Consider the following 11334-nt stretch of genomic DNA (forward strand, 5'->3'; position numbering starts at 1 on the left):
CCACAAAAATTAGCTGGGCATGGTGGCACACGCCTGTAATTCCAACTACTTGGGAGGCTGAGGCACAAGAATCGCTTGAACGCCGGGGGGCAGAGGGTGCAGTAAGCTGAGATCATGCCACTGCACTCCAGCCTGGGAGACAGAGGGAGATTCCGTCGCAAAAAAAAAAAAAAAAAGAAGTTCATAGGAAGAAGACAAAGAACCCACTAGAAAAATGGGCAAATGGCCGGGCACGGTGGCTCACACCTGTAATCCCAGCACTTTGGGAGGCCGAGGTGGGTGGATCACGAGGTCAGGAGATCCAGACCACGGTGAAACCCCGTTTCTACTAAAAATACAAAAAAAAAAAAAATTAGCTGGGCACGGTGGAGGGCACCTGTAGTCCCAGTTGCTTGGGAGGCTGAGGCAGGAGAATGGCGTGAACCTGGAAGGCGGAGCTTGCAGTGAGCCAAGATCATGCCACTGCACTCCAGCCTGGGCGACAGATTGAGACGCCGTCTCAAAAAAAAAAAAAAGAAAAGAAAAATGGGCAAAGGACACAGAGAATTCATAGAAGTTGACTGCAAGTAGCCAAAACACTTAGGAGATCGTGCTCACCCTCACAGGGAGGTCAGGGAATGCACATTTACAACCAGGAGATACTATTTTTCTCTTACAATATTGACAACAATTTAAACAATTAGTAATATATAGGGAAGTGTTAATGAGCCACAAATTGCTACCCTTTTTTTTTTTTTAGAGATGGGGCCTCCCTATATTGCCCAGCATAAAGTACAGTGGCTACTCACAGGTACCATCATAGTGCACTGCAGCCTCAAACCCCTGGGTTTCCACCTCAGCCTCCTGAGTAGCTGGAACTACAGGCATGCACTACACACCCAGCTAATATTTTTTAAAAATTGCTCTTTTTTAAAAACTGAAATACAATTCACAGATCATAAACTCATGCTTTAAAACTTGCTACAATCTTTGAGAAAATCATCTGACATTATTTATTAAAATTTAAAACATGCATACATAATAACTAAATTATTAAAAATTAAAATGCATACTTTTTGACACAGCAATTCCACTTCTAGGAAATAAAACTATGAGTGCTTTTACTAAAGATACGTGTGCAAGGAGATTCACTGAAGCACTCATAACCGCAACAAGCAAAAAAACTGGACCCAAGCTACAAGGCCACCAGTGAGAGAAAGCTGAATGAATGAGTCTACATATCTCACACAGGATGTTACTAGCTACTAAAAAGAATGAAATATTGCATATGGATATGAATGACCGCTGGGAAATGGTTATAGTGAAAAAAGCAAGGTGCAGGCTGGGTGCGGTGGCGCATGCCTGTAATCCCAGCAATTTGGGTGTGCGAAGTGGTCGAATCCTTTGAGCCTAGGGGTTCGAGACCAGCCTGGGCAACATGGTGAAATCCCATCTCTCCAAAAAACTTACAAAAAGTAGCTGAGTGTGATGGCACACGCCTGTGGTCCCAACTACTTGGGAGGCTGAGGCAGGAGAACTGCTTGAACCCAGGAAGTCGAGGCTGCAGTGAGCCATGATTGTGTCACTGCACTCTAAGTCTGGGCCTAGAGTACAGTGGCACAATCATGAGCCTTTAAGAGCCTGTCTCGAAAAAAAAAAAAAAAGCAAGGTGTAGAACAGTATTATATGTACAAGATATACAGTATGTCCTGTTATGTAAAACGGGAGGTGGGGGGCAATGCATATACATAATTGCTTATCCATGCTTAATGCAGCCCTAGAAGGATGAACAAGAAAGGTAACACTGGAAGCTTTTGGGGAGATAACCGGGTACCTGGGGTAGGGGTGAGAGGGAGGCTCATTTTCGAATATTGTTGTGTACCTCTGGAGTTTTGAATCATGTGAATTACTTAATATAATTGTAGATTAATTAATAGATCTAAATATATTGGAAAGCTGTCCATTATGTATTGTTAAATGAAAAAAGCATATTCCAGAACAGTATAGAATGATTCTTTTTGTAGAAAAAGGAAAGAAAGCAAAAGAAAGGAACAAACATCCTAACACTATACACACATACACGCACATATCTTTGTTTAGGCATTAAAAAAAAAAGAAGAATGGGCAGGCGCAGCGGCCCACACCTGTAACCCCAGCACTTTGGGAGGCCAAGGTGGGAGGATGCTTGAGGCCAGGAGTTCAAGACAAGCCTGGGCAACATAGTGAGATCTCATCTCTACAAAAAACTTCAAAAATTAGCCAGGAATGGTGGCTCAAGGCTGTAGTCCCAGCTACTCAAGAGTCTGAGGCAGGGGGATTGCTTGAGCCCAGCAGTTCGGGGCTACAGTGAGTTATAATTGTGCCAATGCACTCCAGGCTAGGTGACAAATGCAAAACCCCATCTCAAACTAAACAACTAAACTAAACTAAAAAACAACAGCAACAAAAAAAAGAAAAATGTTCTTTACACATGACCGTGCATAACTTCCATAATTTAAAAAAGAGTATTAAAAATAAATTACCATTGTTTTTATTTGTTGTCACAATGCTTAATAGTTTTGAGCTGATGACTCTGGCCTGGAAGATTTTCATGCAAATTCTCAGTATCTCAGACACAGCAGGAAGAGCTTCTCTTGTCACCCTGAGACCTACTGTGCAGGTTGGACTTTGCTTTCCCTGTCCTCAGAAGTTTCAAGTTCTGTATTTTTAACCCAACAGCCTTGGCTCTCCAAGCACCTTCCTGCAGAGGTGAGAAAGATGCAGACCTCCCAGGATGTTAAAGAGATCAGAGGAGATGTTTTGGGAAACAGAATGGGAGAGACAGGAGCAGGGGGAGGCACGGGAGGCTCCTGGAACCCAGTGCCAGCCTCTGCCCTCAAGGAGGCAGACTGGGCAGAGGCCCTTCCAGCTCCCCACGGCTGCCTGGGTATCAGTTCTGTTCTGGCCCCTGAGAGTCGCATTTTTGTTATTTTGGCAGGGGTAGACAGTTATAGGGCTTCATTCCTCAGTGACATCCCTGTGATGCTTCATTCCCATATATCATGAAGGGCTGGGCTGAGTCTTATATGGTTAGTCGCAGTGGGATCTCCAGCCAGCTTGGTTTCCACTAACCTGCTGGCTTTCTTGGATTGATTTACCAGTTATGTGCATCAGAGTCCCAGAGACCTGGGACCTGGTCTTCAACCCTATCTCTGCCACATACTATGTATGGGATTCCGGCCAGGTGACTTAACTTCTCTAAGCCTCAGTCTCCTCATCTGGAAATTGGGGGTGAGGGCGAATAAGCTCCTCTTCATGCAGATTTTGTGAGAGGCATGATGCTGCTAGTGAGCCTGGCACAGGGTGGATGCCACATCTGAAGCCACTGGCCTTAGGCTCAGTGGGGTCACAGCAAGTGGGAGGTGGCAGTGTGAGGTCACAGCAATTCCTCTGTCCTGAATGAGCTGTAACCCTGGGAGTAACCTCATGATGTGAGCTGGATGGGCACTGCATGCATGTGCATTTGTATGGGAATGTGTGGGCCTGAGTATGAGGGAAAGCATGTCTACAGTTGTCTCTTCCAGGTGATAACATGACTAGCTGGTTCAGTGAGAACTGCCGGCCAACTGTCTGCCATCTTGAAGCCTGAAAAGCAAGAATCAAGGGGCTGTCTCAGCCAAGGCTCTAAGGCCCAGTTTATCAACATAGCCCTCTAGGGGAGCCACGGCTTAAGGTGCAGACATGGCCAAGTCCAAGAACCACACCACACACAACCAGTCCCGAAAATGGCACAGAAATGGTATCAAGAAACCCTGATCACAAAGATGCGAATCTCTTAAGGCGGTGGACCCCAAGTTCCTGAGGAACACGCGCTTTGCCAAGAAGCACAACAAGAAGGTCCTAAAGAAGATGCAGGCCAGGCCGGGCGCGGTGGCTCACGTTTGTAATCCCAGCACTTTGGGAGGCCGAGGCGGGCGGATCACGAGGTCAGGAGATCGAGACCACAGTGAAACCCCATCTCTACTAAAAATACAAAAAATTAGCCGGGCGTGGTGGCGGGCGCCTGTAGTTCCAGCTACTCGGAGAGGCTGAGCCAGGAGAATGGCGTGAACCTGGGAGGCGGAGCTTGCAGTGAGCCAAGACTGCGCCACTGCACTCCAGCCTGGGCGACAGAGCGAGACTCCGTCTCAAAAAAAAAAAAAAGAAGATGCAGGCCAACAATGCCAAGGCCATGAGCGCACGTGCTGAGGCTATCGAGGCCCTCGTAAACCCCAAGGAGGTTAAGCCCAAGATCCCAAAGGGTGTTAGCCGCAAGCTCGATCGACTTGCCTACATTGCCCACCCCAAGCTTGGGAAGCGTGCTCATGCCCGCATTGTCAAGGGGCTCAGGCTGTGCCGGCCAAAGGCCAAGGCCAAGGATCAAACGAAGGCCCAGGCTACAGCTCCAGCTTCAGTTCCAGCTCAGGCTCCCAAAGGTACCCAGGCCCCTACAAAGTCTTCAGAGTAGAGACCTCTGTCTGCCAATGTGAGGACAGAAGGACTGGTGCGACCCCTCTGGGCTGCCGTCTGCATGGGACTGGGGTCCTACTGTGCTATTTATACAAATAAACCTGAGGCAGGAAAAAAAAAAAAAGATTGCCCTCTAAGTCCCTCGTGGGGCATAGTCAGCAACTCTCCCCCTTGTTCTTCTGCTCCTCACACCTCAAGAGAGATTAGACAAGCACTGTCATTAATTATTTCAGAGGTAACCGAAGCAGTGCTTGACACCCTGACAGCTGAGGCTGCAAATGCCAGGTTGGTTTTATTTTTCAGGCAAATAGTTGCATCCACCAGTCACAAGCCTATCCTGTTGAGTGCCCAGCGGTGGGTTGGGCTGGGTGAGGGGATGGTACCTAGTTCTGGCCCTGATGGGGCTTTTGGGGTGGCTTAGAGGGGTAGGGAGAAAGGTCACTTGAGAACAAGCTAGTCCCCTGCTCTGGGAGCTGGCTCGGTGCGAGAGCTGGGCCTTTGAGAGTGGGAAGGACTGGAATAGGTGGGGATGAGAACCTGGGTTTTTGTCCAGGCTTCTCGCTTCTTAGCCATGTAACCTTGAGCAAGATCAAACACCTTGCCTCCATTTCCTCATTCTAGGCAATTGGTCAGGCATTTGGAAACATCATGCTGGGCACAGTGGCTCACGCCTGAAATCCATGCACTTTGGGAGGCTGAGGCAGGCAGATCACTTGAGGCCAGGAGTTTGAGACCCTGGCCAACATGGTGAAACCCCGTGTCTACTAAAAATATACAAAAATTAGCCGGGCATGGTGGTGGCACGTGCCTGTAGTCCCAGATACTCAGGAGGCTGAGGCAGGAGAATCGCTTGAACCTGGGAGCCGGAGATTACAGTGAGCTGAGATCATGCCACTGCACTCCAGCCTGGGCAACAGAATGAGACTCCATCTCAAAAACAAACAAACAAACAAACAAAAAAAGCATTTGGGTGGGAAGGAGGTGAGGGATAAAAGACTACAAATTGGGTGCAGTGTATGCTGCTCAGGTGATGGGTGCACCAAAATCTCAGAAATCACCACTAAAAGACTTACTCATGCAACCAAATACCACGTGTTCCCCAATAACCTATAGAAATAAACAATTAAAAAACAAAACAACCCATTGTACTGTGGAAGCAGCGGAAATAGCCAGAAGAGGAAACTGAGGTTCAGGGAAGCACAGTGACTGCCTGAAGCCACACAGTGAGTCACTTCCAAGCAGGACCCACAAGAGTCCCAGCCCAGGGTTGTAGCCTCTGTAACCTCTTTCTCACGGCCTCCTATGGTTCTCTCCTTTTCCCAGGCCCATCCCCATGGGCCATATGTGCTTGGTGGCTGCTCTCTTCCTGTGATCCTGGAAACAGGCCTGGCACTGCCCAGCTAATCTGGGTGCCCCATAACTGTCCTTCCCCTCCAGTGCATGAAGTTTGTTAAATGCTTCCTCTGAGTTCTCAGAGTAGGTCCAAATGGTGGCTCATCTGAAAAATGATGGGGTAAGACATGCTAAACTCCAACACTGGGGAATGGAAGGGATTTTCTTTTTGCCCAGGAACCCCTCTGAACCTTGGGGAGTTCTGTCCTGAATTCAAGCTATTCCCACCACTTCCGTAGTATGATGCTTCCAAATTTCTGACCAAGAGCCTGAGAAGTTTCAAACAGCGGCTCACACAGCCTGATTGGCAGCATGCAGCCTGGCAGCGAGGCCCTGAAACCTCACTGTCTGGATTTAAATCTCCGATCCACCACTAACTAGTTGTGTGACCTTGAGCAAGTTGCTTCCCTAATCTGTGACTCCATTTCCCATATGAAAAATCGACTGGTGGCCGGGCACGGTGGCTCACTCCTGTAATCCCAGTACTTTGGGAGGCCGAGGTGGGTGGATCACCTGAAGTCAGGAGTTCGAGACCAGACTGGCCAACATAGTGAAACCCTGTCTCTACTAAAAATACAAAAATTAGCCGGGTGTGGTGACAAGCACCTGTAATCCCAGCTACTCGGGAGGCTGAGGTAGGAGAATCGCTTGAACCTGGAAGGCGGAAATTGCAATGAGCCGAGATAGCACCATTGCACTCCAGCCTGGATGACAAAGTGAGACTCCGTCAAAAAAATTTAAAAAAGAAAAAAGAAAAATGGGCTGGCTTCTTTGGTTTCCTTGTTAAAAAAATAAAAAATACCGACCGGGCGCGGTGGCTCACGCCTGTAATCCCAGCACTTTGGGAGGCCGAGGTGGGTGGATCACGAGGTCAGGAGATCGAGACCATCCTGGCTAACACAGTGAAACCCCGTCTCTACTAAAAATACAAAAAAAAAATTAGCCGGGCGAGGTGGTGGGCGCCTGTAGTCCCAGCTAATCTGGTGGCTGAGGCAGGAAAATGGCGTGAACCCCGGGGGGCAGAGCCTGCAGTGGGCCGAGATCGCGCCACTGCACTCCAGCCTGGGCGACAGCGAGAATCTGTCTCAAAAAATAAAAAATAAAAAATAAAAATAAAAAATAAAAAATAATAAAAATAATAAAAATAAAAAATAAAAAAAAGACAAATGGGGATAATAATACCTATCTGATAAAGTTAGCGTGCAGTTTAAATGAGATAATACATGTAAGTGCTTCACCTGGTGCCAGGCCCATAATAAGGGCTCAATATCTGTCTCCCCACTTAGAGTGCAAGCTTGTTGAGGACAAGGATCATGTCTGTTTTGTACCTTGCATATAATGGACACTAAAATAAACAAACAATTTAAATTTAAATTTGCTAGACCAGGCAGGGTGGCTCACATCTATAATCCCAGCACTTTGTGAGGCTGAGACAGGCAGATAGCTTGAGCCTAGGAGTTCGAAACCAGGCTGGGCAACATGGCAAAACCCCATCTCTACAAAAAAAATGTAGAAATTAGCTGGGCATTGTGGTGTGCACGCCTGTAGTCCCAGCTACTCGGGGGACTGAGGTGGGAGGATTACCGGAGCCCAAGAGGTCAAGTCTGCAGTGAGACATGATCGTGCCATTGCACTCTAGCCTGGGTGACAAAATGAGACCCTGTCTGAAAAAAAAAGAAAAAAAAAAAGCCAGGCATGGTGGCTCACGCCTGTAATCCCAGCACTTTAGGAGACCGAGGCCAGTGGATCACTTTGAGATCAGGAGTTTGAGACCAGCCTGGGCAACAGGGTGAAACCCAGTCTTTACAAAAAATACAAAAATTAGCCGGGCACGCCTGTGGTCCCAGCTACTCGGGAGGCTGAGGCACAAAAATCACTTGAACCTGGGAGGTGGAGGTTGGAGTGAGCCAAGGGCGTGCCACTGCACTCCAGCTTGGGTGACAGAGTGAGACCCTGTCTCAAAAATAAATAAAAATAAATAAATAAATAAATGTGCAGAATTGGAAAGCATGTGCACAGGATTCCAGTTCTTAGTTCTGAGACTCACATTTGGAAAGAGTGATGTTTCATACTTGCCTTTAGACTCATACTTCTCACATTCTGCTCGCACAGGATTGCACGTCATTGGATTTGTGCTTTTTGGCCTTTACCACAACTATAATACAATTATGTAATTTTTCATCGATGATTTTCCTTCCTTTCTAGACTATAAAATCCATTCAGGAAAGGCCCCTGCCTACTTTGATTACCTCCTACTATACCCATAGGCTTAGCACTGACTCTGGCAAACATTAAACACTCAATAAATATTTGTCAATTGACTGATGGCTCAAAAGCTTAGCAGAAGATTAGTTAGTGAATGGAGTGGTTAATGAATAGAGAAAACTTGCTTTTTAAAGAGACTAATGAGGCTGGGCATGGTGGCTAATGCCTGTAATCCCAGCACTTTGGGAGGCGGAGGCGGGTAGATCACAAGGTCAGAAGATCGAGACCATCCTGGCTAACATGGTGAAACCCCGTCTCTACTAAAAATACAGAAAATTAGCCAGGTGTGGTGGCGGGCCCCTGTAGTCCCAGCTACTCAGGAGGCTGAGGCAGGAGAATGGCGTGAACCCGGGAGGCAGAGCTTGCAGTGAGCCAAGATCGAGCCACTGCACTCCAGCCTAGGCGACAAAGCGAGACTCTGTCTCAAAAAAAAAAAAAAAAAAAAAGAAGACTAATGAGCTGGGTGTGGTCACATGTGCCTGCAGTCCCAGCTACTTGGGAGGCTAAGGAGGCTGAATCCCTTGAGTCCAGGAGTTCAAGGCCAGCCTGGGTAACATAGACAGACCTCATCTCTAAAACATAAATAAAAAGCAAAAGACTAGCCAGGTACAGTGGCTCACATCTGTAATCCCAACACTTTGGGAGGCCAAGGTGGGAAGACCACTTGAGCTCAGGAGTTCAAGACCAGCCTGGGCAACAAACACAGCAAAACCCTATCTTTACCAAAAATTTAAAAAATTCGCCAGACATAATGGTGCTCACCTGTAGTTCCAGCTACTCAGGAGGCTGAGGCGAGAGGATCGCTTGAGCCCAGGAATTTGAGGCGGCAGTGAGCTTTGATCAACCGTGCCACTGCGTTCCAGCCTGGGTGACAAAATGAGACCCTGTCTCTAAAAAATAAAAATAAAAAAATAAAGAATAAAGAATTTTAAAAGACCAATAAAACACTAGTAAAATGTTAATACTCTATATAATAATATATTAAGATATATGCAGTTAGTGCAAGAATTCATTTAATATAAATAGCCAGGTATCGCTAATTCTTACCTATTATTTATCACTGCTAGGCTTAACCTTGACTTAGAGCTCTGGCCAGAAGAGAACATATCTTTTAACCAATTTTTCACCTCTTAACAGTCTAAAACTTCCCGGGATGTATGTTTAAATATCTCCGTGGGGCTTAAAAACACCTTAGCAATAAAAGCCCTTATACATGGCTTTCCTTAGGAGCCAATGCTGTCCTATTCATAGCTGTAAATACTATACCCTTTCAATTGGGTGTACTAATCAGCTTTGCTATTTCCTCTTCTTTCTCTACTCCTATTTTCCCCCCTGTATTTCAATCCACAGAAAGACGAAAAAAACAAGAAAGGAAAGAAAGCGCCAAATCATGCAGTTTCTGCTCTTACCAGAAGTGTGAACCTTTTAATTGCCGTTCCCTGAGTGGAAAAAGATTTCTCTTCATCTGCTAGCTTTTCTCCAGTGATTTTTTTTTCCTCTTCTTTTTTTGGAGGAAATTGCTCGTAGCTTCTCCCCTTCCCTCCTGACCAATTACTTAGCTGGGCATGCTGTAAAATAAAGTTTACATTAAATCGTCTCCATGGCAACCTTACACACCAGATCTCTAGTTTTAAAGCAATCATATCCCTTTTCCCATTCAAGCTTGCCAAAAAGTAACTTTTCTTGAAAGTACACAGACAGAACCTAATAAGGTTTGTAAAGAGAGATAAATTGGTTGCACAAGATAGGGGTCCCTTGATGGAGAACATGAGATGAATTCCTGAAAAAATATCTCCTGTAAACCATGGTTATTTACATTGTGCTCAAGCCATTTTAAGTCTCCATAAGAAAGCTTGTTGAATTGTAAATATCAGGGAGAGCTCTCATTTTTGGAGCACCACCCAGTCCGTGCTAGACACTGGTCTGAGCACTTTCTATCCATGAATTACCTCATTTGATTTAATCCTGGATGTATCCTGCAGAGATTTTTTGCCCACAGATTGTCATTAGCGCCACTGGGCATCTGCTCACATGGAAAATGTTTCAGTCTCCAAATTAACTACTTAGAGTCGAAGTGTTCTTACACATATCTCCTAATAACAATAACAGCTGCCATTTACTGTGCTATGTCCACTGCCTGGAGATGTGCCTACCTCATCTCAGTTAATCATGAGAACAAGCTTAGGAGATCCTATTATCCCCTATTACAGATGAAGTAATTGAGGCTCACTGAGGGAAGGCAACTTGCTCACACAGCTAGGAAGTTGCAAAGTTGGGATTTGAACCAAGGTGGGTTTGGTCCCTGTCTTAGTTTGTTCTGGCTGCTATAACAAAAGACCACACACTGGATACTTTGTAGACAACAGAAATTGGCCAGGCGAGGTGGCTCACACCTGTAATCCCAGCACTTTGGGAGGCCAAGGCAGGTGGATCACCTGAGGTAAGGAGTTTGAGACCAGCCTGACCAACATGGAGAAACACCGTCTCTAGTAAAAATACAAAAATTAGCCAGGCATGGTGGCAAGAGCCTGTAATCCCAGCTACTTGGGAGGCTGAGGCAGGAGAATCACTTGAACCTGGGAGGCAGAGGTTGCAGTGAGCCAAGATTGTGCCATTGCACTCCAGCCTGGGTGACAAGCGGGAAACTTTGTCTCCAGACAAACAAACAAACAGCCAGAAATTTATTTCTCTCACCTCTGGAGGCTGGGAAGTCCAAGATCAAAGCACTGGCAGATTCAGTGTCTGGTGAGGGCCCAGATGAGAATGCAGCAAGGAGGCCCCGATCGTGCCTCCTTTATATCTTCAGATTAGACTTTACAGCTATGAGGACACCATTGGCTCCTTAGGAAAGCCACGTATAAGGAGTTTCATTGCTAAGGTGCTTTTAATCCCCACAGAGATATTTAGAGATACATCTCAGGAAGTTTTAGACTGTTAAGAGGTGAAAAATGGGTTAAGAAATATTTTCTCTCCTAGCCAGAGCCCTCAGTCAAGGTTAAGCCTAGAAGTAATAAGTAATAATAATTATGATACCTGGCTATTAACATTAAGCTAGTTCTTGCTCTAACTGCATGTATCTTAATATATTATTAAATAGAGCATTAACATGTTCATACATGGTAGAAGGAGTGAGGGGTCTCTCTTGGGTCTCTTTCATCAGGGCACTAATCCCAGCCATAAGGGCTCCATCCCCAAACCTAATCAGCTCCA

The 11334-nt window shown here is 46.1% G+C and overlaps 1 protein-coding gene and 1 pseudogene across 3 annotated transcripts in view; one reads left to right on the forward strand and one right to left on the reverse strand.

Moving 5' to 3' along the window:
• Positions 1 to 9619, reverse strand: part of HTR1D (5-hydroxytryptamine receptor 1D) — a 54889-nt gene extending 45270 nt beyond the window's left edge. Inside the window, exon 1 of one of the 3 annotated variants that reach the window (XM_058443697.1) lies at positions 9534 to 9619. The gene's annotated coding sequence lies outside the window, so the exon portion shown is untranslated. Of the gene's footprint in view, positions 1 to 2501; positions 2640 to 8886; positions 8930 to 9533 lie in introns of those variants that run through there. The other 2 variants (XM_058443698.1, XM_032761004.2) reach the window with 2 other exon arrangements.
• Positions 3681 to 4465, forward strand: LOC116813931 (large ribosomal subunit protein eL29-like; annotated as a pseudogene).
• Positions 9620 to 11334: the final 1715 nt, after the last annotated feature.

This window comes from Hylobates moloch, unplaced genomic scaffold (genome assembly GCF_009828535.3).
Source record: "Hylobates moloch isolate HMO894 unplaced genomic scaffold, HMol_V3 SCAFFOLD_9, whole genome shotgun sequence".
Taxonomy (NCBI): Eukaryota; Metazoa; Chordata; class Mammalia; order Primates; family Hylobatidae; genus Hylobates; species Hylobates moloch.